Source organism: Pleurodeles waltl, chromosome 10, assembly GCF_031143425.1.
Source record: "Pleurodeles waltl isolate 20211129_DDA chromosome 10, aPleWal1.hap1.20221129, whole genome shotgun sequence".
Taxonomy (NCBI): Eukaryota; Metazoa; Chordata; class Amphibia; order Caudata; family Salamandridae; genus Pleurodeles; species Pleurodeles waltl.
In genome coordinates this window covers 119,531,032-119,557,650 of record NC_090449.1, presented here as the reverse complement: position 1 = coordinate 119,557,650, position 26,619 = coordinate 119,531,032, and the positions used below count along the sequence as shown (strand labels likewise).

Genomic DNA, 26,619 nt, shown 5'->3' with positions numbered 1-26,619 from the left:
ATGGACTTGCCGTTCCTTTAAGACCTCCTTCTCAGATACCAAGTGTGTGTAGCAGGGCGTGTGAATGGACTGGCCTCTCCTTTAAGACCTCTCTCTCAGATGACGGGTGTGCATAGTAGGGTGTTTGGGGAATTTGCTTCTCCTTTGAGACATCTCTTTCAGAGGGCGGGTGTGTGCAGAAGGGTGTGTTGATCGATTGGCCTCTCCTTTGAGACATCCCTTTCGGATGATGTGTGTGTATAACAGGGTGCGTGGAACGACTGGCTTTTCTGAGATGACAGGTATGCGTAACAGGGTATATGGATGGACTTGCCGCTCTTTTAAGACCTCCTTCTCAGATACCAAGTGTGTGTAGCAGGGCGTGTGAATGGACTGGCCTCTCCTTTAAGACCTCTCTCTCAGATGACGGGTGTGCATAGTAGGGTGTTTGGGGAATTTGCTTCTCCTTTGAGACATCTCTTTCAGAGGGCGGGTGTGTGCAGCAGGGTGTGTTGATGGATTGGCCTCTCCTTTGAGACCTCTTTCCCAAATGATGGGTGTAAATTAGTGATTGGAGAGGGAGTAGCCTATCCCTTCACACCTCTCTCTCAGATGAGTGTGCATAGTAGGGTGTATGGGGAACGGCTGGCATTTCCTTTGAAACCTCCCTTTCAGATGGCAGGTTTGTATAGCAGGGTGAGTTGATGGACTGGCCTCTCCTTTGAGACCTCTCTCCCAAATGATGGGTGCACAGTAGTGAGTGGAGAGGGCTAGCCTATCCTTTCACACCTCTCTCTCAGATGAAAGGTGTGCGTAGTAAGGTGTCTGCATTAACTGGCCTCTCAGGTGACAGTTGCGCACAGTAGGGTGTGTGGGCGGACTAGGCTCTCATTTCAAACCTCTCTTTCAGATGACAGGTGTGTGTAATATTGAGGGGGAGGGACTGGGCTCTCCTTTGAGACCTCTCTGTCAGATGACGGATGTGCGAAGTAGGGTGTGTGTAGGGACTGGCCTCTCTGCTGAGACCACTGTCTTGGATAACGGGTGTACATAGTAGGGTGTGGGGAGACACTGTACTCTACTTTGAGACCACTCTCTCAGATGACAGTTGTGCATAGTAAGGTATATGGGGAGCAACTGCCCTCTCCTTTAGGACCCCTCTTTCACATGACAGTTTTGCATAGTATGGTGTGTGGACAGACAGGCCTTTCCTTTCAGGTCTCTCTCTCAGGTGACAGGTGTGCTTAGTAAGAGAGTGTGGATGGATTGACCTCTCCTTTCAGACCTCTCTCTCAGATGAGGAGCAGGTGTAGTAAGGTGTACAGAGAGTGACTGGCCTCTCTTGACACTTCTCTTTCAGATGACGGATGTGCATATTAGGGTGTGTCGATAAACTATTTCTCCTTTCAGACATCTCTCTAAAAAAACAGGTGTACGTAATACGGTGTGTGGATGGATTGGGCTCTCTTTTCAGACCTCTCTCTCAGATGAGGGGGGTGTGTGTAGTAGGGTGTATGGAGAGCAAGAGGCCCCTCCTTTGAGATCTTCCTCTCAGATGATAACTGTGTGTTGTAGGATGTATGGGGAAGGACTGGCCTCTCCTTTCACACCTCTCTCAAATGACAGGTGTGTGTAACAGTGAGTGGGGAGGGACTGGCCCCTCCTGTGAGACCTCTCTGGCAGATGACGGATGTGCCTAGTAGGGTGCGTGTGAAAGGACAGGCCTCTCTGCTGAGACCCCTCTCTTGGATAATGGGTGTGAATAATAAGGTGTGGGGAGAGACTGGAATCTCCTTTCAGACCTCTCTCAGATGACAGGTGTGTGTATTAGGGTGTATGGAGAGCAAATTACTTCTCTTTGGATACCTCTCTTTCAGATGACTGGTGTGTGTAGTAGGGTGTGTGGGTATACTGGTCTCTCCTCTCAGACCTCTCTCTCAAATGACGGGTGTGCGTAGTAGGGTGTGTGAATGGACTGGACTCACCTTTGCAACCTCTTTCTCTCAAATAATAGGTGTGTGTATTAGTGAGTGAGGAGGGGCTGGCCCCTCCTTTCAAATCTCTCTCTCAAATGGCAGGTGTGTGTAGTAGGGTGTGTGGATCAACTGGCCTCTCCTTCAAGACCTCTCTCTCAGATGACAGATGTGCACAGTAGGGTGTATGTGGAGCGACTGGCCTCTTCTTTCAAACCTCTCTCTCTCAAATGACCGGTGTATGTAGTAGTGTGTGTGGATGGACTGGCCTCTCTTTTGCAACTTCTCTCTCAGATGACAGGTGTGCATTTTAGGGTGCACAGAGAGTTTGGCCTTCCCTTTCAGACCTCTCTCTCAGATGATGGGTGTTCGTCGTAGGGTGTTTGGCTAGACTAGCCTCTCCTTTGGGACCTCGCCCTCATATTAACAGGTGTGCTAGTAGGGTGTGGGGAGAGACAGGTCTCTCTTTTTTACACACATCCCTCTCAAATGACGGGTGTGCATAGGAGTGAGTGGGGAGAGACTGGCCTCTCCTTTCAGACATTTCTGTCAGATCAAAGGAGAGATGACGGATGTGCGTAGTAGGGTGTGTGAAGGGACTGCAATGCTGCTGAGACCCCTCTCTTGGATAACATGTGTATATATTAGGGTATGAGGGGAGACTGACCTCCCCTTTCAGATTTCTCTCTCTCTCTCAGATGACGGGTGTGGGAAGTAGTGTGTATGTGGATGGACTGGCATCTCTTTTGGGACTTCTTTCTGATGATGGGTGAACATAGAATGGTATATGGGGAGCAACTGGCTTCTCCTTTTAGACCTCTCTCTCTGTCAGATGATAGGTATGCATAGTAAGGGGGTGTGGATGGCTACCCTCTCCTTTGGGACCTCTCTCTCTCTCTCTCAGATAACAGGAGTGCGTGGTAGGGTGTGGGGAGTAATAAGCCTCTTCTTTCAGACCTCTCTCACCTATGGAACAGCAGACCTAACTAGTTATTATATATATATATATATATATATATATATATATATATATATATATATATGGATAGATATATTTGTAACAGATGTGAAGTCTGCGAGATTAGAAAGGACAAAAGATAACTTGCAACACCATTTTTGTGGTATATGTCACTGAATGTCCCTGTTGTCTTAAGTATGTGGGCAGTACCATTTGTCCACTGAAAAAATGAATACTGGAACACATCGGAGCTTTTGCAGAACAAAGACATCAGCTATGCAAAGGCCAAGCACTATTTGCAACATCCCAATAGTGATTGGAAAACAATGACATACTATGGCACAGCCTTCACACAAAATGATGAAAGAGGGGAAGACAGATTTCAAAGACTGTGACAGCTGGAATCACACTTCACTATAAGATTACAAACTAAAAACCCATTTGGGTTTAATACAGATGAAGAACGTTATACACATTTATAATTCGGAGTACACTAACTTTATGTGGACTTAAAGTGCACGCATTTGACTTTTGATTTTTTAGAACCAGCCGAGAGCTTTAGAACGGATTTGCAGTTGAAATATAGATCCCAAGTGTTATAACAATTACTAGGTAGGCATTGAGCCAGTATTTAATTTACAACAGTACATGCACTATGCATCGAACTTTTCTAGGGAGCACCAACTGTACATTGCAATTAAACACTTACTGGAAAATGTATGATGCACCGCAACTTATTTCAGTATGGATACAGAGAGAACAGGGAAGGATTTAAGTATTAAGGTACTTGAAATTAAATGTGCTTAAGCAGAGACTACACAATGTGCAGTTCATTAAATTGTATCGGCTGACACATACGAAAAGTGAAAATAACTGTGATCTGATATGGGTAAGAAGTATTTCCAAATGGCACATTTTTGCTTTTATGTAAACATATGTTTTTGTTTTAAAAATATTCATGGACCACAGCTCCCACAATGCTGCATAATGGCCCAAATGTGCAATTGTATTTAAGATGAAAGGGAAAGGGGATTCACTAACCATAAGCAAGACTTTGTGTCAAAAAGCGTCGGCATGTGGCGAGATCCAGCCGTTGGATGAATAAATCATTGGAAATATAAGACCCCCTGCTTTGATTGTTAATAAGTAAATGAATATATATTATATATATATTCCAGCACTCAGCCACTCGTTTGCCTTGAGTTCCTATTGAGGCAGGTGCCTCCATGCGTAAAAGTGGTGTGCCCTTAATTATTTATTACCACTTGCAGACACAGCACTCAGGGATGTTTAATGTCCTTTATTTCTGCTCGGTAAAAAAAAAAAAACGAGTTTGGGCTTACGTTATTCTCACTGTTTCTCCAACGTTTAATTTCTTTGTCAATTTCTTTACAATGAAACTAATGACATTGAGAAAGTACATTTTAACCAAATGAATATGTTTTCTGTACAAACACAGCGGCCAATAATGTCCTCTAAAATGAGTCTGTTGGAGAACACTCGGTTATTTATTTTCATTTGTGATGAACTTAAGTTCATACATTAAATACACTAAGGATTTCTCGAAGAAAATCAACATTAGGTGGGGACTAGATATTATTATGATTACATTAAACATTACCAGATTATATACAAGTATGACTCATGCAGATGGTATTCGATCATGGTATAAAGCCACTTTGGCTTCTAGGACCCCATCCTCCGGGCCTTTTTTCTTTTTTATGGGGAGGGGACATGCAGCCACCCCTCCCCGAGCCAATAGTGACCTTGGGGACCCCAATCCCCAGGGCCCACCTGAGGCACTCATAAAACACTACATTTGGGCCCAGACCTCCTCCTATGACCCCGTGGCCTCAGCTGGCTCCCCGACCAGCATCATACTGCGTCCTGGCTGAAGCTGGCAACTTCTTTTGCTCCAACCTGGAGAGAGGAGGATATGGGGGAGAAGCAGCTTTTTTAACTGCTCCTGCTGGTGGCAGCAATGTGGAGTTCCCTTCACGTGCCGGGAACCAGAGTCCCAGGAGTGGGATCCCCGGGACACTATACATTATCGTGCTCTCTGGGTTGGGGATATCCCTAACCCTCTTATATTTTTTCCTTCATTTCACTCAGGACAGGGCACTAAGATCCGGACTCATATAGTGGCTGCCTGAAACATTTTTCCTCATGTTGCAGGCAGCCAATCAGAGCACTCACTCCCATGAGAGCAAAGTGGCCTAGGGTCAAAAAAGTGCCCTAGGCCAATCAGAATGCTCCCTTTTTGTTTAATTGGGTTTGAGGGACTCCTGTGAGAGTCCCTCGAACCCAACTGTCCAAATATACAAATATTTTTGTACCTTAATATTTCCAAACCTACTGAATACAAATCTCCAAAGAACACGCTTTCTGGACCAAGATCTAGCTTCCTGCCAAATTTGGTGAAATTCCGTTTATCTGTTTTTTTGTGGTACTGCTCCTTAAAGTCTATGTTAAATGAATGTGTTTTTGCAATTTGGGATGCCCCCTTTGTGGTTGCCCTGCTTGATAGAGCACATGGAAACTTTCTGTACACAGACTAGGCAAAAGAGTATTTTTAAAAAAAAGTTTAATGAAGACTCTTCAAACAACACCAAAGTTATTAGCAAAAGAAAAAAGCATTTGCAATGCACTAGGGTCTCGCATTTGTCGGAGTTACAGCTGTTGTAAACTCCCAACCGGATTTTTCCTGCATGTACAGTTCACACAAAGTGCGTTTATTAACGTAACCGGCAAAAGTGCGATTAAGGAAGCGCTCGACTTCTGCCCAGCGAGATCGCGCTCCGAAAACAGAGAGAAAGTAGTCCACAACCACAGCGAGCCTCGCATGTTTTCCGTACTTGGTCGCTGCGCTCGAGGAGGGCTAACCACGGAAAAGGCATGACGTGTGCGTGCCTTCCACTAATCAAAAGAATCGGATTCTAACAGGCAAGCCAACTTGCCAATGAAAGACACTGACGTGACGTCGATGGTGCTCCAAGCCCTTTTCTAATACCTAAAGCGTCTCGCTAGCGATACGCATGCGCGAGCGCATGCGACGCAGGCTCGACCTTAAAAAGGCATTTCCTATTGAAACGCTGACCTAACTATAACTATGCAGTAGCATCCACCTCTGGGTAATGTATAGATTGGCATTTAGACAATGCAGGAGAGTGACTGGTAGGACCCATAAAACAATGCTACAAGCCGATCATGACTCACATGTACTTAAATCAAAAAAATATTCACAAATACTGACAAAGACAACATGCTAAACGCAGACCTATTTGGTTTGTTTGCTTGAATCTTACACTTGAGTGTTGAGAAACGTTCTTTTAAAGATTGTGCTGGTGATTTGGATCTGAATTTAGTTTTAACTTATTATAGCATACCACCACCTACGAGGAAGAGTGTTTTCTTTTTTTAAATTCAAATTTTTTACACGGTTTGGTTGTTTTGCACTGGCTCAGCAACAAAACATTTTTAGCATGTCATGGGTGGGGTGTCCCTGCATCACATGTATTCACAAATGTGCAGGCATCTTGTTCATTGTACTTAGAGGCCCATCAGCTTGGGCTTGTACCACATGTGGTGCTGGTTAGAGAGGAACAACTCTGTTGCTACCTTGGGAAATATCCTAAAGTGTACAAAAAAGTGATGGATGGAATGCTTCAATTAATCTCAGCCACTGGTAATTATTCAGGCCACATCCAAATCTGTTGTTATTTTGCACACCTGGTCATATCAGTTTGAACCCAGCCATATGCAAATTAGTCTTGACCCTGCTCCAACTGGAACAGTCCAGCCCGAACTGCCAAGCCAGGTCCTCCCTGCTGCTCCAAGCTGCACACTTTGAATATAACTCAAACTAATAAACACCTTAACCCCTTCGCTGCCAGGCCTTTTCCCCCTCCTGTGCCGAGCCTTTTTTTGGCTATTTGGGGCAGTTCGCGCTTAGACACACAACCTTTTGTTCACATAAGCTACCCATGCCACATTTGTGTCTTTTCCAACATCCTAGGGATTCTAGGGATACCCAGACTTCGTGGGTTCCCCTGAAGGAGACCAAGAAATTAGCCAAAATACAGTGAAAATTTTGTTTTTTTCAAAACAATTGTAAAAAGGGCTGCAGAAGGCAGCTCGTGTTTTTTTCCCTGAACATGGCATCAACAAAGGGTTTGCGGTGGCAAGATCACCATCTTCACAGCTTTCAGGAACAGGCAGACTTGAATTGGAAAACCCAATTTTTCAATACAATTTTGACATTTTACTGGGACATACCCCATTTTTACTATTTTTTGTGCTTTCAGCCTCCTTCCAGTTTGTGGCCAAAATGGGTGAGAAACCAATGCTGGATCCCAGAAAGCTAAACATTTCTGAAAAGTAGACAAAATTCTGAATTCAGCAAGGGGTTCTTTGTGTACATCCTACAAGTGTTTCCTACGGAAAATAACAGCTGAAATAAAAAAATATTGAAATTGAGGTGAGAAAAACAGCCATTTTTCTCCACGTTTTACTCTGTAACTTTTTCCTGAGATGCAAGATTTTTTAAAGCAATATACTGTTACGTCTGCTGGACTCTTCTGGTTGTGGGGATATATAGGGCTTGTAGGTTCATCAAGAACTCTAGGTACCCAAAGCCAATAAATGAGCTGCACCTTGCAATGGGTTTATATTCTATACCGGGTATACAGCAATTCATTTGCTGAAATATAAAAAGTGAAAAATAGGTACCAAGAAAACCTTTGTATTTCCAAAATGTCCACAAGATAAGGTGTTGAGAAGCAGTGGTTATTTGCACATCTCTGAATTCCAGGGTGCCCATACTAGCATGTGTATTACAGGGCATTTCTCAAATAGACGTCTTTTTTACACACTGCCTTACATTTGGAAGGAAAAAATGTAGAGAAAGACAAGGGGCAATAACACTTGTTTTGCTATTCTGTGTTTCCCCAAGTCTCCCGATAAAAATGGTACCTCACTTGTGTGGGTAGGACTAGCGCCCACGAAAGGAAACGTGGACACATCACAATTTTTCACAGAAAACAGAGGTGTTTTTTGCAAAGTGTCTACCTGTGGATTTTGGCCTCTAGTTCAGCCGGCACCTGGGGAAACCTAGGAATCCAGTGCATTTCTGAAAACTAGACACCTAGGGGAATCCAGGATGGGTTGACTTGTGGGGCTCTGACCAGGTTCTGTTACCCAGAATCCTTTGCAAACCTCAAAATTTGACCCAAAAAACACATTTTCCTCTCATTTCGGTGACAGAAAGTTCTGGAATCTGAAAGGAGCCACAAATGTCCTTCCACCCAGCGATCCCCCAAGTCTCCCGATAAAATGGTACCTCACTTATGTGGGTAGGCCTAGCGTACACGAAAGGAAATGGCCCAAAACACAACATGGACACATCACATTTTTTCACAGAAAACAGAGGTGTTTTTTGCAAAGTGCCTACCTGTGGATTTTGGCCTCTAGCTCAGCCGGCCCCAGGGGGGGGGGCAGAAATGGCCTGAAATAAATGTGCCCCACCAAACCCCTGGGGAGCGACCCTTGCCTACGGGGTCGCTCCCCCTGCGTGACATTGGCGCAAAAAAAAAAAGATCCCGTGCCTAGTTGTTTCTGCCCCCGGGGCAGATTGACCTAAAATCGGCCTATTTGCCCCCAAGGGAGGCAGAAATGGTCTAAATACAATTTTCCCCCCAGGGGAGCGACCCTTGCCTAATGGGTCGCACCCCATCTCTAAAAAAAACAAACAAACAAAAAATAAATAAAAAAGTAGCCCTGGTGCCTTGAGGTTTCTGCCCCCCCCCGGGGGCAGATCGGTCTAATAACAATAGGCCGATCTGCCCCCAGTGGGGGAAGAAATGGCCTAAAATAAATGTATTCCCCGGGGAACGACCCTTGCCTACGGGGTCGCTCCCCATGCGTGACATTGGCACAAAAAAAAAATATCCCCGGTGCCTAGTAGTTTCTGCCCACCTTGGTGGCAGATTGACCTAAAAATCGGCCGGGGCAGAAATGGCCTAAATACAATTTGCCCCTCTAGGGGAGCGACCCTTGCCTAAGGGGTCACTCCCCATCTGTAAAACAACAACAAAAAATCCCCGATGCCTAGTTGTTATCGGCCTAATTAAAATAGGCCAATCTGCCCAAATGGCCTAAATATAATTTGCCCCCTATGGGAGCGACCCTTAAAACCTCTAAAAACAAAAACAAAAAAAACAAAAAATGCCCCCCCCCCCCCCCCCCCGGGGGCAGATCGGCCTAATAATAAGACGATCTGCCCCAAGGGAGGGCAGAAAAGGCCTTAAACCCCCATCCTCCCCCCCACCCCCCCATGAGCGACCCTTGCCCAAGGGGTTGCTCCCCTCATGCCAGTTTCCTTTTGGAAAAGAAATCCCTGGTGTCTAGTAGGCATTTCAAAAGCCGGATTGCTTTACAATCCGGCTTTCGAAATGCTCAGAGAAACTTCAAAGGGAAGGAAATTAGTTTCCTTCCCTTTGAAGCCTCTCCGGCCTCCTCCACGTGATCGGGAGAGAAATGCTTTGCATTTCTCTTCCGATCACACTGGAAGCTGAGCTTCCAGCGCGATGGGAGGAGGCCTCTGTGACAATCAGCGCGCGATCGCGCGCTGACTTCACAGAGGGTTGGGGGGGGAATCGGGGTGGAAGTGGAGGGCTTCCCCTTCCATCCCTGCCTTGGGGGGAGGGGGGAACCCCACAGAAGGAGCGCTAGCGCTCCCTCTGGGCTCTGTGCCCAGGACGTAATGGTTACGTCCTGGGCACACGAGCACTATGCCTCAGGACATAACCATTACGTCCTGGGCACAGAAGGGGTTAACATCTGGTAACAGGATCATTTACGCAAGGGTCCTGGGCATATTTTAACATCAAAAAGGAGGGGGGAAATATAAAAGGGGAAACAAGGAGGAAAAAAATGACTTAAAACTGACAAAAAAGGAGAAAGAGGGAACTGACAAAAGTGAGAGAAAGGGGCGGGGGGATCTGGCGGTGGATTAAACAGACATGATGTGGAATGTGGGCTACGCCACATTGGTATTCAGCATGCTGGCTTTCAATAGCCCCGGCTGAGGGCTCCCAGTTAAAACTATGAACTCCTGCACTTACTCTTTCATCAGTTAAACATTGAATTCATGCATCTTCCATGATACAAGGTTTCTCTGGGGTATGGAATTTCCATAGCCTGACGCCCAGGACATATTGTTTATGGTCCAGGGCAATAAGTTTTCATGTTTATTGTGTCCCTGGGACTAGTAGGCCCAAACCCCTGCAGCACAAACCCTTTGGCTACTGTCAGTTTACAGTACCACAGTATGGACAGGGAAGGGCACTGTCTGAAGTTAAGGTAACATTTGTGTCCATATGTTATAGCTGTTTAGACTTGTATTTATGGCTCATTAATGCAGTCTTTATTATCAAGGTGAGCACTGTAAAGAAAAGTAAGCTCATACTGCACTACTGACAGTAGTTCCAGTATAAAAATGTGTAAAAAGTTTAACAATATGAGGCTATGTATAATGCACCCTGCAGGCTCTCTGGTTTGATGCATATATATACAGAGGTCTGAAAGAAAGACTGGTGATTCTTTGCTTTCATAATAAAATGATCACAAAAAAATGCAAGTGGGGGAAAACATTTCTTTCTAAAGTTCTGTGAAATTTAGGTACCATTTTTGTAGCATCATTTGGTAAAATGTGTTGTTGCCTGCTAGTATTTTCCAAATACAATCATAAGGGAAAAATCAATATAACTATAACAAGTTCCAACAAGATTATGGGAAACATGACAGTAAAAAGGCATTGGCAAAGTCAATAGGTCTGACACTGATGGTAAAAGTTTTTGTTTTATCAAAGCATATCTTGTTTTGATATGGTTTTTATAAAACTTTATTGTTGTGGGAGTTCCTAGACCCTCACCATTATAATAAACATTGGCAAAAAGCAAAACAAATTTTGATCTCAAAAAGCACACATTGCCACTGTAGTTTAGGGCACAGAACAAAAAAATATGCTCCTTGTGAAAAAGGAGAATGCTGTCACTCACATTGAAGCCAACCGATAAACAGAGAAAGAGAGAATTTTAATACAAACAAAAGGCCTTAGATAACCAATTAGGAACCTGCTCCTTAAAGAAAAATCACAGAAATTCACACATAGTACATGTCCTTGTATTCGTGCAGATTTATGGCCTTCATGAATTCACAGTACTTTACAGAAGTAGACCAGGAAATTGTACTCCTAAAAAATATGAGTGAACTGTATTTTAGCATGAGCAAATATGCATATGTAAATTTGCTGATGCGAAAATCTGTTGAGCGTTTACCAGTTCACTTTCCCTCCAACCATGTTTTCTTAAACCTGGAGGACGCTTTAGTTTGCCCTTGTGAGAATCACATTTCCAGCCTTTCTCTGTATGGGAAAAGATTAGAGAAGAGCTGGTTAAAACCCCTAAAACATGCAAGTTAATAAGTTTTCAACGCTATAACTATTGCTTACTCTGTCTCCAGCCTCAGCATGTAGATCTGTTGAAAGGTGCCTAAATAAGGACATTTCTAGTATTCAAGCCGTACGAGAGTATGAGCCCTGGCATAATTAAAGTCTATTATCAAAGCTCTTATTTAATGAGATTGCTGCCATAATTTGTCACCACTGTACATGGCACCAAAGGGACAAGTGGATTTTTTTACAGGACAAGTACATTTCTGAAGCAACTTGTCACATAGACAAGTAGATCTTTTATAAAATCACACACCCCTCCACCTATTCTTGTGGATTCCGATGTTCTTGCTTTGACTTCCCTTTTACACTGTTTTTTCGCTACACTGGAACATTAACCCATAAAAAAAGGAGACTCAGGAATGTGAAGATGAAAAATCATAAGCAGTCTACCTCTTTGAGCACACTATTACCTGACAAGTATGCTTATAAAAAAAGTGAGTGTGAGCAACAATGCAGCAGCAACAGTAGAAGCATCAAGGAAAAAGTACCTCAATCCAAGTGAGCAGCAAAAGAGCACGAATAAAGCAATTAATCAGTACTTCGTTCTTGCTCCAGTGAAGGGACAAACGCCCCAAGAGAAAGTGAAACTGACATTCGCTGATCAATGAGGAGCAAGGACATGAGTCAAAAGATGGTAACCAATGGGCGGACTCCAGGCTATATTCAGTTAACAAAATATTTTGCAAGAGATAGCGCATGCATTGTTCGCTGGGTGGGACCCTAAAATTGGACACTCCATTAACTTATTCCACTTTTGACATTTTGTGGTAATTATGAGAGGAACTAGTGTGAGAGGACGTTCACTTGTGTTACCCTGCTTGGGAAGTGTGCCACAAGTTGACACGTCCACCGAAAAGCGGTACCTTTCTCATATAGTTTTCATTCATTTAGTGCTCCCTGTTATTTTTTTTTTTTTAACAGTCTATATTTTCATCATTTGTTCCGTAAAATTGAAAGTTGTGCCTATCACATTCTGACGAGCACCAATCTCCGGAGCCCATATTTAAAATGTGTCTGCTGTTTCTTGCACTTTGGGAAGTGAAGGGCATGATGGTATGGCACCCTAAGATGTTTAATTAAAATAGCCAGCTGTATGTATAAACTACATCCCAAGGAAAGCAGTAGGAAGTTTGAGAAAATGTACAATCTGTTCCCAAGACCCAAGCACTGTTTAGCTTTCTAGCAAACTAATATTGATGGACCTGCGGCTTAAAGTCGAACATACAACTATCTCAATTAATTAACCAGAGAGTGGGTGCTTTATAATGCATTAAAACGAACCAGGTTTAACAAATACATGCACGTTTTGCTGCTCTGTTAATGGTGCCACTTGGCAAGACGGGACCTACCCGATAGCGTATCCGGCATTGAAGTGCAGGGATGTGGAATTCCTATTGCCCGACGCCCGGGACATCTTGTTTGGGGTCAAGGGCAACAAGTTTTTATGTTTACTTTGTCCTTGGGACAAGTAGGCCCAACCCTCTGCAGCACAAACCCTTTGGCTGCCTGTTTACAGAGAGTGGAACTCTCTGCAGTGGAGGTAATGTGTTTCCAAAAAATAATGCTGTTCGAACTTGTATTTATGGTTCATTATTTGAAAGCCTTCATTATTAGGGTGAGTGCTGTAAATATATGTTTTAAGGTCACACTTCACTACTGACGTTGGTTCCAGTACAAAAAAAACAAAACCGTGTATACACATGTTTGAAAAGTTTAGGCTATGAGGCTAAGTATAATGCTCCCAGAATGCTCTCTGATTAGATGCAAATGAAGTGTCATTTAGTAAAATGTGTTGATGCATGCTAGTATTTCCCAAAAATATTTCTAATGGAAAATCAGTGTAACCATTTTCAACACGAATATGGGAAGCATGAAAATAAACAAACACTGACAAAGCCAACTGGTCTGACATATTTTTATAAGTTTTTTAGTTTCATCAATGCGTGTCTTGTTTTGACATGGCTTTTGTAACACTTTATTGTTGTGGGAGCTACCAGGCCCTCAACATTGTAACAAACACTGGCAAACCCCCACCCCCCCCAAAGTTTTTGAACTCTAAAAGCACACGTTGCCACCAGTGGCTTAACAAAGGCCCTGCAGCCGCCCTCCAGGGGGCCCCTTCAGCACAGCACCTGCCCTGAGTGAGTCTGGAGAGGGGGCTCCTCCATGTTCTTTGCAAAGGGGCACCCTTCAGTTTCGTTACGTCACTGATTGCCACTGTAGTTCCTGACACTGAACAAAACTACTTTGTGTGCCAATATGCTCCTTGTGGAAGAGCAGAATGCGATCACTCACAGTAAAGCCAGCCGAAAGAGAGAGAAAAGAAGTTGAATAAAAACAAAATGTCTTTGTTAACACCAGACCTAATTAGGGACCAAGACCCACATGTAGGTAGCTTTTTGCATGTCGCAAACAGCGACTTTCGCTGTTTGCGACGTGCAAAAAGCACATTGCGATGCACAAGCCCAGTTTTGCGATTCAGTAACCTGGTTACCGAATCGCAAAACGGGTTTGCCACTCGCAATTAGGAAGGGTTGTTCCCTTCCTAATTGCGACTCGCAGTGCAATGTAGGATTGTTTTGTGACCGCGAACGCGGGCGCAAACCAATCGCAGTTTGCACCCATTTCAAATGGGTGCTAACACTTTCGCAAAAGGGAAGGGTTCCCCATGGGACCCCTTCCCCACTGTGAATGTCACTGTAAACATTTTTTCAGAGCAAGCAGTGGTCCTGCAGACCACTGCCTGCTCTGAAAAAATGAAACGAAAACGTTGTATTTTTTGTTTTTGTAATGCATCTCGTTTTCCTTTAAGGAAGCAGTCACAGACATGGTGGTCTGCTGTCTCCAGCAGGCCACCATCCCTGTGAGGGCCGCTATTCGCAAGGGGGTCGCAAATTGCGACCCACCTCATGATTATTCACTAGGTGAGCATTTGCGAAGCCCTTGCGAATCACAGATGGTGTCAGGGACACCATCCTACATTCGGATTTGCGACTCGCAATTTGCGGGTCGCAAATCTGAACCTACCTACATGTGGCCCCAAATTCTTAAAGAAAGTCACAAAAGTGCAACCATGGTATATGTCGTACCCCTATAAAATATTTGTGAACTGTATTTTAGCATGGGTTAATACGCATGTGTAGATTTGCTCATGTGAAAATCTATTGAGCATTTGCAAGTTCATTTTCCCTCCGGCCACTTTCTTCCCAACCATGGAAGAAGTTCTAATTCTGCCATTGTCAGGAGTAAATGCCCAACCTTTCTTATTATGGGAAAATATTAGAGAGAAGCTGGTGAAAATCTTTACGACATGCAGGTTAGTAGGTTTGCAGACTCAAAGGCATTCCAGCCCTGGAACTATTGCTTACTGCTTCCTCCAGCCCCAGTATGCAGATCTGCAGAAAGGTGGCAAAATAAGGAAATTACTACAGTAGGGATTGAAACTGCAAGTATTCAAGCCCTACTATGGTAGTAGCCCTGGCATAATCAGAGAGGCTATTATCAGAGCTCTTACATAATGAGATTGCTGCCATAATTTGTCGCCACACTACATGGCACCAAAGGGACAAGTAGATCTTTTTACAGGACAAGTAGATTTGAGAAGCAACCTGTCCCCTGGACAAGTAGATATTTTAATAAATTCCACACCCCTGCTAAGTGTTACGTGCTCGGATATGAAATGGCTCCCGGGTACCGCAGGGGTAGAACGACAGGGGTCTTGCTGATGTAAGCAAACTCCAACCCCTTCCCAGCATCAGGCGTTGCCATTTAAATGCCCGTCCACAGCAGTATACAAGAGTACAATTCTAGATCCCCAACCTAGGTGCAAAAATGTCAATTTTTACTTCACTGCTCACTTTTTGACATGAGTAGAGGCTTGAGATGCTAGGAAGGGACATTTCAACCTCCAGCAGCATAACACGTTTCCGCTCAGCAGCAATACGCACAAACAGGTTTGGCATTGAACAAGTTTTGCTCCATTCCTTTCCTAAAGCAGGCGTGCAGAGTCCACCAACAGCCCTACCACTGACCCGTACCCCAAGGCCACATTCTGCAGGGTGAAGGTGTAAATATGCAAACCGCGGATACACCGCACAGGCTTCCCATGCACATACGCAGTCAGAAATAATTTCCATATAATGTATATTAATACAATACACCACACACGATACGAACTGGTCTCCAAACATTCATTTCAGTAATATGAAACATACCAGACAGCATATCTTCAGTTCCAAATTAGCACCAAGTCTTGCCTGCTGCCTTTCTAAATTTCTCTGAAGCAGTGGGGAGCGTCGTCAAGCGTCCCTGGATGGGTGGCAGTCTGGTGAAACAGCTTCTCTGGGCTCGGGCCTCCGTCGCAGGGCCCTGCAGCATCCGTGGAGATCTACAGCCCTTGCTTACACAGGGACTAGCTCTGTCACCACGACACCGTGCCACGCCCCCAGGGGAAAATGACACAAGCACTTACATCATCTACTTAAAAAACATACCTGATAAAGATGCGAGCTACGGGTGAAAGGGAGGGGGGATGGAAAAAAACAAGAGAACATCAGTTCAAGTTGTGCAAAAGGTCAGCAACAAGTTGCTACGATGATAATACTTTACCGATATTGATTCAGTGAGATCCGAAAACTGTTGCACTTGCGGCTGCGTGCCTTTGCTGAGGCAAAGTGGAGCCATAAAACGTATTCTTGGGGTTCTGACACACCCAGCTTCCAAATTTAGATTTTTTGCAATTTTCATATAGCGCAAACTCGACCCTAAGGTACTGGAGCGCTTCATGTTAGCACCAGTTACATTATGCATTTAATTTTTTTTAGGTACAAGGAGATTATGGGCCTGATTATGAGTGTGGCAGTCTGTTGGCGGTCCTACCGCCACATTAAAACTCTGGCGGTCTGACCGCCAGGGAACCGACAGCTCCGCCAGGATCTTGGATCCTGGATCCTGGAGGCAGGCTGGTGGTGGCGGAGATCCTAATCCACCTGCAAACAGAGCTGCCCTTGGGATTACGACCTTGTTCTCAGCTGGCCTTTTCATGGCAGAAACACAGCCATGAAAAGGCTGGTGGAGAACAGGTGCAGGGTGCCCTGGGGGTCCTCCAGGGCAGCTCCTTCCCAATAGCGAAGGAGCTTCACTGCCCTGGCTAAACAAGGAGATGAAAGATAAAACAATATTTAATTATCGTTTTATCTTTTATCTGCTGGCTCAGCAAGCAGTGTGTTTGGGGTGGGGCGGGCGGGGTTGGGCTGTGGGAGGTGGAAGGGGGGGATAGGGCACTAAGTGCCCATGTGTGTTTGGCTGGCCTCAGTGAGTCTGAGCGACACTCCAAGCCGCTCAGACCAATCCTGACATTGCTTACATGCTATGTTTAGTATATAAGCAGTGCTAGGATTGCTGGGGAGCCTGTGCTAGTTCCAGAGGAGCAACGCGGCAGGAGGCGGCAAAGAGGAGAAAAAGGTAAGTGTTTCATTTTTTTAATAACTATATATTTTTTTTATTTATCCCTCCTGAACCTACTGTCTCTCCCCCTGTCCCTCCCCTTGAGATATGCAGCGGCCGCTGTTGGGGGCCCGTGCACTGCCCATGCACTTGACATGGGCAGTGCAGGGAGCCCCTTGGCCAGAACCATTGCAGTGTTTACTGTCGGCTTTGCAGACAATGAACATTGTGAGGGTGCTGGAGCACCCTGCAGGCGATAGCATTGCCCCTGGGACGATTACGAGCCAGAGACAATGCTGTAACCTGTTTCCCGCTAGGCCAGCGGGCGGAAACGTAGGTTTACACCTGCCAAAGTAGCAGTAAACCCATAATAGCTCTGGCGGGGAGGTCACCGCGTAGGCGGCGGCCACCCTGTCAGGAGTTTGGCGGACAGAGTTTTCCATCTGCCAAACTCGTAATGACCCTCTAAGTGATTTTCCCAAAATCGCATGACGTTGAAGCAATGCCCAGACTAGAACCCAGTTTCCCCGTTCGAAATCAGGAAGCTCTGGCCCTTGTGCCACATCCTCCTCTCCCCAAATGCGCACGAATACAGCACTCTTCACACTTGGTGCCCAGATTTCCTGTTGCACATTCACAAACAACAGTGCATTGAGTGCACTGGCGTGTTTTGAGTTGCTAAAGTTGCCCTAAGTGGGAAGGGTATGCCCAGACGTGGTTCCCTTGCTCACTGTGCCACTGGATTCAAGCTAGCCTGGCTGATGAAGGGTGATACCACGAAACCCGTTCCAAGATGCTTGTTTCCGGTCCAGGGAGGACCAGGCTTGGCAGTTCGGGCTGGACTGTTCCCATGAGGAACAGGGTCAAGACTGATTTGCATATGGCTGGGTCCAAACTGGGGTGGCATGGTGAGCAAAAGAACGATGGATTAAACCCAGATCTGTGACTGGGGGTGAGTGTTTGCATTGTTCAGCACTCAGTCCATCATTCTTTTGTGTTGCTAAAGTGTTTAAAGCGAGGGCCAGCTCGGACCCATGTGCCAGCTCTATTTCTCCTGCTCTGCATCGCCCTATCACCTCAGCTGCTCAATGAAAACTAAACAGGAAAAAAAACTGCACGCCACGCACATGAATTTGTCCACTTGCTTTCTATTGTAATGCAGTGTTTGCTTAAAATACTTATATCTGACTATCACACAAAAAACACACATTAAATTCAGTCATCCGTTTTACGCAACTATATATAAATAACCTTTGTAAGTGGTCCCACCAGTTTAATCTATGCCCCAATCTGTGCCCCTCCTAAAATTCACTTCTTGAGGTTCCAGTGATTAAATGGTATAAAAAAGTGGGTGAGTCTCTAAAAGTTTCTTGACCGAAAGGCATAACTGGGAATGCTTTCCAACAGCAGAGGCCTATGGATTATATGTTATTTATTATGCAACTGAGGAAGTGGCTTAAAACATTTAGGCCCTTTTTATGACTTCGGTGGTCTACAACATGGATCGCCGAAGTCCCGCCAGCCACAAGACCGCCAGTGATGGTAGTCTTCAGACTACCATATTATGACTGCTGGCAGCTCTCGTCCATAAATTGGGTGGAGAACTTCCAGCAGCCATACTGGCGGTGCAGTGGAGTGTAGGTTGCTCTGCTGCCACCACCACACCTATCACGACTTAGTAATAGATGTGGCGGTGTTGTGGTGATGGGGTGCCGGTGGCGGAGCAAGCACCATGGACCCCGTTCCCTCCCAGACGACCACTGGGACTACCAGGTAAGGTGATCAACCGTGAGGGGGGGTGTTGAGTGTTGTGTGCGTGAATGGGGGTGTGTATTTGTGGGACTGGAGGGGGTAGGGAGTGTTGTGTTTATTTGCGTGTGTATGCAAGTGTATGTGTGCTTGTGTGAATGCGTGTATGCGGGGTGGTGGAGGTGTAGGTGTGTCGTGGCCATATGTGCATGTGTGTGTGAATGAGTGCGCGTGTATGTACGTATGTGTGATTGCATGGATGTACGGGGGTGGAGGGGTTAGGAATGGGGAACGGGGGTGGGGGAGTTAGAAATGGGGATCGGGGCAGTGCGTTCGAAATGGGGATGGGGCGGGGGTGTCACTGCTTGGGGGGCCTCTGATATGGTCGGGGTGAGGGGAGGGTCCTACATAGAGGGGGGGTTGAGGAATCCTGCACTGGCGACAGGAATAAGCATTCCTGCCGCCAGTCTAGTTACCGCCAGGGATTCCGTGGCGGGGCTGCCACCACAGAATCCCTGGTGGTAAGGATCCTCAAAATACCTCAGGTGGTGTTAGGTGGACCGCCGGGTCAAAGGTGGTCAACCTTCGGCCAGACGGTCCTCCCCCCCCTGGCGGTACAGGTAGTGAACTAGCTGCACTGCAGCCAGTTTACTACCATTGTCATAATTTGGCGGTCCTGCACCGCCACACTGTCGGCGGTCTGGCCGTCACTGCTGGTATGGCGGAGCAGGACCGCCAGGGTCATAATGACCCCCTGAATCTGAATGTCTGTGCTTCACACAGCCTGTCAACTGACCAGTATTTGGGGGCTGCTCTTTGAGTTTTTCGTTACATATATCACACAACAACCACCGCATACCTCTGAAACACGCCGGGCCTATTGCCTTTTATAGCATTTGTTAGCTGTATCAAATAAATAATAAAAAAATGACAACTGAGGAATTGTGAGACACAATAAATGAGACTGAGTTTTATGTCACTGCACCCAGATATGTCACACAACAACCACCACATACCTCTAAAACACGCCGGCCCTACTGGCTTTGACAGCAGTTGTTAGCTGTATGAGATAAATAATAAATGAATGACAATTTGTTTGGTTTGCACACCTTTATGACCCATTTACAGGCACTGTGAGAAATTCTGCATCAACTTCAGAGTTCTCAATTAAGCAACCTCAAAAACCCACACACAAACTGAACTCACTCAGGCATGTGGAGGCAACTCAGTTCACAGTATGCACTATAAAAGAATCACATGTTGTTGAGAAATCTATGATTATTTTTACCAGTAAAGTTAGGGACATGAATATTGAACCTGACAGAGACTCATTTCAAAGTCAATTTTTAATTATCGTCTGGTCAGAGACATAATAGGACCTGTCCCAATTAAAGCTGTGAGCATCTTCTGACAATTATAGTAAACATACTTAAATAAAATAATACTGTGTAGGGGTCTAATTAGCATATTCACTACCTCAGAGAAATTATTCTGCACCACATCATAGCTATCACTTTATTAGGAATGTGTCTAGTATTCAATTAAGCCATAGAGCCAAATTAAGCCATATGTGTTTATATATATATATATATATATATATATACACACACACACACACACACACACACACGCACACAGTGGTGGTCGCCAATGGGTAGTTAAAGTTAGGACCTAGTTACCATAGGAAATTGATTTTTTTGTTATGCTAATAAGCGTGACGCCATTTGACGAATCTTCATGAAACTCCCCCCTCTCACAAAGAAAGATCATCTACCCTAGCCCACTCTGGAAAGTTTTGCAGCAATCCATTAAGCAGGCCTGAGAAAGGTGGAATCTCAAAACACAATTTCCCCCATGCATTTCCATAGGGCATTTTAGACAATGCTACAGCCAAACGGCTGAACGGAATTACCCTACATTTGGCACTAAGGTAGGACTTTTGGTGTAAATCCGTCCAACAGTTTGAGACATTAACACTAAAGGTTTATAGATATCTGGACCATTGTGTCGAAATTCCAAAATTCAAACCATCTGAATGGCTGAAGTGACTTTCAGAGCGAGCACTCCCTTTGGCTGACTGCAACATCGAAAGAAATTTTGTGGTGGCCATTACAGGATTCAGAGACAGAGGCCACTGCCACGAAACGGTTTTTGAAAAAGGATATAAGCGGGCAGGGTAGAAATACCATGACCCCTTAGCCCTTGTGTGTGTGTGTGGGGGGGGGATTAGAGGGGCACTTTAAAAAATATCGGGGTCTCCGTGAGTCTCAAGGGGCTCCAGAGGGGCTGGGAAAATGAATTGCAAAAAAATAAAATGTGGGCTGGGTGTCTGTGGGGGTTGGCAACCCATGGGTGGTGGTGAATGAAGGGCCTGGCCTCAGGACAGACCTGTACCGAACCCCACTCTGTGCATGGCCAGAGCCCAGGCATAACATGACTCTGCCCATTCACCAGCGTTTGAGTATGTTAATAAGACTTTACTTAATTTAAACAAACCCTAAGGAGTCCCTGAAAAAACAAAGGTTAAAGTGATATTACAACTAGGTACGTTAATTATATCTTACTTTGCATTAAAAAAAAAACTTCAGAAACCACATAAAAAAGGTTAAAGTGACATTATATTAAGGTGAAAAAGTATGTTAAAAAGTTAAATTTTAACTAAAAACACAGAATTTCACCAGAGGAAAAGTGTTTTTTGACTTGCCAATATCTTTGGCACGATTTGACAACTCTTCACAAACCCCATCCCCCCCCAAAAAGTGTCCTCTATGGTCTTGTTGAGCATAGAAAGCTTCAGGATGATCCGTCAAACGGGGGCGAAGAAAAAGGGAGGGAGGTAAAAAAAAAGTGTGTTTCCCGATGTTAAATCCCATAGACTCTTCAGACATGTCTGCAGCCCGAACCACTGGATGGAATTACACCAAATTTGGTAGAAAGGTAGCGTTTGGTCCGTAGAACAGCCTTTCTTCATTTAGTGTAAATCCGTTCAGTAGTTTAGGAGAAATTAAAGGAAATCCAAATTTGTATATATGGGGTTGTGACAAATTCACAAATCCTGCCAATCTCATGCAGAGATCTGATTGGCTGCCAACACTCCAACCAGTGTTGGCAGCCATTTTGAGACTCAGCCTCATCCGAGTCTCGAAAAATGATAAATATATACAAAAGCGGGCAGGGTACCGTTACCCTAACGCCCTAGCCTTGCCCCCCCGCCCCCAGGGCTAAAAATAATTTTTTTTTAAAAGTGAATATTCGCGAATTTTGCCATGATTTAAAAAGAAATCTATATATACAACTGCGGTCTCCCACGCTTGCTTTTAATTGTGCCCTTGGTGGTCTAGATAACGGGGCACTGCAAGCAAAATAGGAGGAGGGGTGCACAGGGCTGTTGCGGACCCCCGGGGACCACCATGGCAAAATCTAAAAAGATGGTTGGGGGCCACAGGCCCCTCCCTCGTGGAGCCATGCATGGCTCCGGGGGCCCCAGGGCTGGCTCCTGCTACCGCCTGAGGTGTCCACCCTCAGGAGGTAGCTGTCTGCTTTTGCTTGGCAGGAGCTGACAGCTGCCACCAAGCAAAAGGAAACATAATTACATTTTCAGCAAGCAGAAGCTGTCAAACAGCTCCTCCTTGCTGAAAGTAGAGTTTTCATTATTGCTCCCGCAAGGAGGAAGCTGCTATTTAAAGCAGCTCCCTGCTTGAGGGAGCAATGCCGGCACCCGCAAGTGACAGGAGTCAGCTGGGACTGCAGGGGCCTTGAGGCTCCTCAAGCGGTCCTGTAACTATGACTGCAACGTCACACTAGCAAGATGTTTGGTTCAAATGTTTTAGTTACATTTTGATGCACAGAAGAGTCATTTGAAGCCTTCTGGTAAAGCTCTTGATCTGTCACTCGATAGTTTGAAGATTCAAATCATCGTAAATCATGGTAGTACGACTGTATATTTACTAGTGTTTTGAACGTTACACATTCCCCATCATGTAACATGTACGTCTTTTACAAATCAAAATCTTTGGGTTGAATGCGTTAGTTATGTCTGGACATTGCAGCTTAAGGAGTCACATGTAGCGTAGAGGTTAAGATCTCAGCCCCTCACACTGAAGGTTGAGGGTTCAAGTCTGGGTGTGTCAGTGGCCATAGCTCTGCTTTTATTTCCTTTCAACTTCTCGTATATAAGGTACATACGAAAAGGTGATCTCACTCTATTTACTTGACAAATGCATTTTTCTTTTGGATTTGTCCGATTATATCTCATACTGAGTATATCATTAATAAAAGCCCCAAAAAACCTCTCTTTCTCAAAGTCTCTCTGTCAATCTCTTTCTCTAAATCTCTCTCTCTCTTCCTTCCATAACTGGATGGTAGAGAGAGAGAGAGAGAGAGAGAGAGAGAGAGAGAGAAAGAGAGAGAGATTGCTATTTCAATGGTTTCTCCATACAATCACTTCAAAGCGTCACACTAGCAAGATGTTTGGTTGCAATTTTATAGTTACGTTTTGATGCACAGCAGTACAGTCACCTATGACCTACTGTTAAAGCTTTTGAGTGTCACTCAGTGGGTTGAAGGTTCAAATCCTGGTATCTCATGGCAGTCTGTCTGTTTACCTGTATTTTGAATGTTAAACATTCCTACTGATGGAACATTTACATCTCTTTACCATCACCATCTTTGGACTGAATGTCATAGAGATGCCTGGACACTGCATAGTAAGGAGTGACCTGCGGTCTAGTGGTTAAGTTCTCAGACCCTCACAAAGAAGGTTTAGGGTTCCAGTCTAGATGTGCCAGCTGTCTTTTCTCAGCTTTAAATTCTTTTCAACTTCAAACATTTAAGGTACATACAGAAAGGTGTCCACACGTTGTACTTGTCAGATACAGTTTTTGCTTAATTTGTCAGAACATTTCTCATTCTAAGTGGCGGAAGGTTGGGTGGTTGTAGGGGTTGGACATTGGGCGCACTCTTGCAATGCACTGCTAATTATCCCACATATTGCAACACTCATGACATCTGTGATAACATAATTTATAATATCAATGTAATATTTGAAGTAAAACTATTGAGGAGAAAACTGCATGGCAGCGGCACGAGCACGGTAACTAGGGCACGAGTTATAGTTACTTGTAATAACTAACTGTAACTGCTCAATTCTATGTTTTTTATGTTTAAAATGTGAGCCTAACTATAACATCCCTGTAACCTTTGATTTTTAAGTGAATATAATATTTAAACATATGCTGAATGCAATTGTCTACAGACAACACAGTCATGTTGTCTACCTACTGGTTTGTAAGTTTGCAGCGACTGTGAACACAAGAAAAGAATCCTCTTTCCTATGAATGGGTGATATGTTCCTAACAGGGTTGACAGCTATCAGCCTACAACAAAAACTGATTATTCTTATGATTACACTGAGGAAAATAGCTCAAAATTATATACCCTGAAAAGTAATGTGATGATTTTTGCAGAAGGAAATAGAGTGATAAATGATGGGTAAATTATAGGGGCTAGAAATACAAAAATACCTGGGGAGGGTCTCACCATGAAAAGTAAGCTGAGGCTGCAATCTACTCATAGATCTAATTTTGCATTATCAACTGGGAAAAGTCTGGCATCTTTTTTACAGTTTGGGTAGGGGAAATCTATGTGATCTGAGGAGGGTATTACAGTCTATCATACCACGATTTTTGCTTTTTAGCTTAAGAAGTATTTTTTACTTTATTTGTTTCAGCAAAAGCTATACAAATAATAAATAAACACAACCATATTAAATCAATTTCCACACAACAGATAAAAGACAGGATTAAATAATTAATCAAATAATTAATCACTCAATTCTCAAGTTAAAAGACAAACTAAATGGATCTGGGTCTTGTTACGTTCCAAGCGAACATAACACAAGAACCAACGGGAAGGGAGATAAAGTCTATGTCAGATAGGTGTAGGCCTCAATAAATCATGCCCACTCACTATACAATTCATATAAAATACAATTAAAAATGAGAACCACTAAATTCATCTGGTGAAGTTTATAAAACAATGAAAACAGACTACTTACAATTTACAAAGGCGGAGGATTTGGCTTTGGAGCTCACAAAACCTAGGAGTGTTCGAAAAAACAGAGAATGTTTTTATGAGATTAATCTTGAGATTACCCCATAAAGCGCCCTTAACGCCTATACGCTTGGATCTGGGTTTGCAAAATATTGTTCATGTGGCAGCATTCAGACCGCTAGCATATTGGACATGTTTTTGGCACAACAGTTGTCCACTTTCTATGAGAGTATTATTGAGTAAAGTAATGGCACTTGGTAGCAAAGGTAACATTCTCTGGTTGAAATACATTAAAACATGGTTAAGTACTCTGGGCATCGGTGAATTGTGGACAAACCCTCAAACTATCACAAAAACACCCTGGTTGTTCTCAAGGTGGCTCATGGTTAAACCAGGATACTGTCTGGATTTAACTGGTAGGTTTTTGGTCTTTAATGATAACTTGCACTGCAAGGAATTTATGAATAAGAGTGTACCTCTGCCAGCCAAGTCCTTATACCTACAATCTAGATACAGTATCTTGCCACTAAACAGCTTTCGCTGCAGATGGAACAGCCGAAAATATTTCCCCCTTCTGCCATGACTGCCCTGAATCAGAAAAACACTCACTATTCTTCTGCCCTACTTATGTTATGAATAGAAAATCATGGCTTACACTAATCTGCCGTATTTTGGCAGCAAGACAAATGAGGTCCACCAGCATCATCTCTGGATTATTTATTTAGATATTTGTTGTATGCATGGCGAGTCAGCTGTAAGTATATGTTGCCTCAGGATAAATAATAGTAGATCCCACAACTGACGTTGACATATCTGGGGAAGTGGTTCAGGAGTTGAAACAAAATGTATTGGGTGTAAAATTTCCACCTACACTTGAAGATTTCTCGCTTTTAACTGTCAACACCTACTCTGGCTGGTATGTTGATTCTACACTTGTTTTTAAGCTATGTAAATAATTGTAATATGCACCACTGAAGCCTAGGTATTCAAACAGTTTTTAATTATTTTAAAAGTTTTGTTGTGAGTTGGCACTTTTTATGTATTCTATTTAATCTACTTTTCTCATATTCAATTTTTGGAAAATGTACATATTGTTTTATATTTATGTGCTTTTATGGTTTTATTTAAAACCGAATAAAGGTATTACTACTACTACTACATTCTATGTTTTTTCTACGCATGTTCTACAGATTTTGGATTCATAACTTATTTTAATGATACGAGAGCAATGAGTAACAATATTTCCACAAAAGTATGAATTACTTCCATTTCAGAGTATTCACTTGATCAATCATTTTTCAATATTTACTCCTAAAGATCTCATCTAGTTTATGATTGTGTGTGTCATGAGAGTTTGCTTCCCACAAGGCTTTATTGCCAGATCAATCGATGTTAAAAGATGCTCCATTTTGGATGGTGGAAGTTAGAAGCCTTGCAATTAGTGTTTCACAATCATGTTCAATTCTTAGTTTGGCATGCATGTCAGTAACAAAATGCCCAGGCTCAATATAAATTAGGATATAATTTATTAAGCTGGCATGGCTGCAGACTCTGAAGGTTTTCTTTGGTGGGTATCCTGTTATGTTCACCAATTAAGAGTTTGGAGGCCACACATTGGCATCACTGAGTCAAATGGCTGCCCTCCCCTTAGTGTACCTCAATACATTTAATAAGAGCTCTAGTACACCCCATACAGACTCCTTATTGTTTAGATCAAGCTCAATCATCATTTTGTGTGGTTTAATATTAAAACCTAGGCAGACCAAAATTATTTTTGTTTTACTTCTAAATCCTGATGTTATTTTGATCCAGAAGGAGGTAAACATTGAACAGGTCAATAATAATAATGTTGCTTCCTACCATTAGTATATGATATAGGTTGTTATTAATACTGTGAGGCACATGGGCATTTGCTGAAAGAGCATTCAAAATACAAGTATTAAAACCACCTT

The 26,619-nt window shown here is 43.8% G+C and overlaps 1 protein-coding gene across 5 annotated transcripts in view; it reads right to left on the bottom strand.

Annotated features, from left to right (window-relative positions):
* Positions 1-26,619, bottom strand: part of LOC138261200 (carbohydrate sulfotransferase 12-like) — a 116,542-nt gene that overhangs the window by 53,741 nt on the left and 36,182 nt on the right. For 3 of the 5 annotated variants that reach the window (XR_011199052.1, XM_069209944.1, XM_069209945.1), the window contains exon 3: positions 24,672-24,713. The exons of 1 other annotated variant lie outside the window; for it this stretch is intronic. The gene's annotated coding sequence lies outside the window, so the exon portion shown is untranslated. Of the gene's footprint in view, positions 1-15,642; positions 15,840-24,671; positions 24,714-26,619 lie in introns of those variants that run through there. One more of the 5 variants, XR_011199051.1, reaches the window with a different exon arrangement.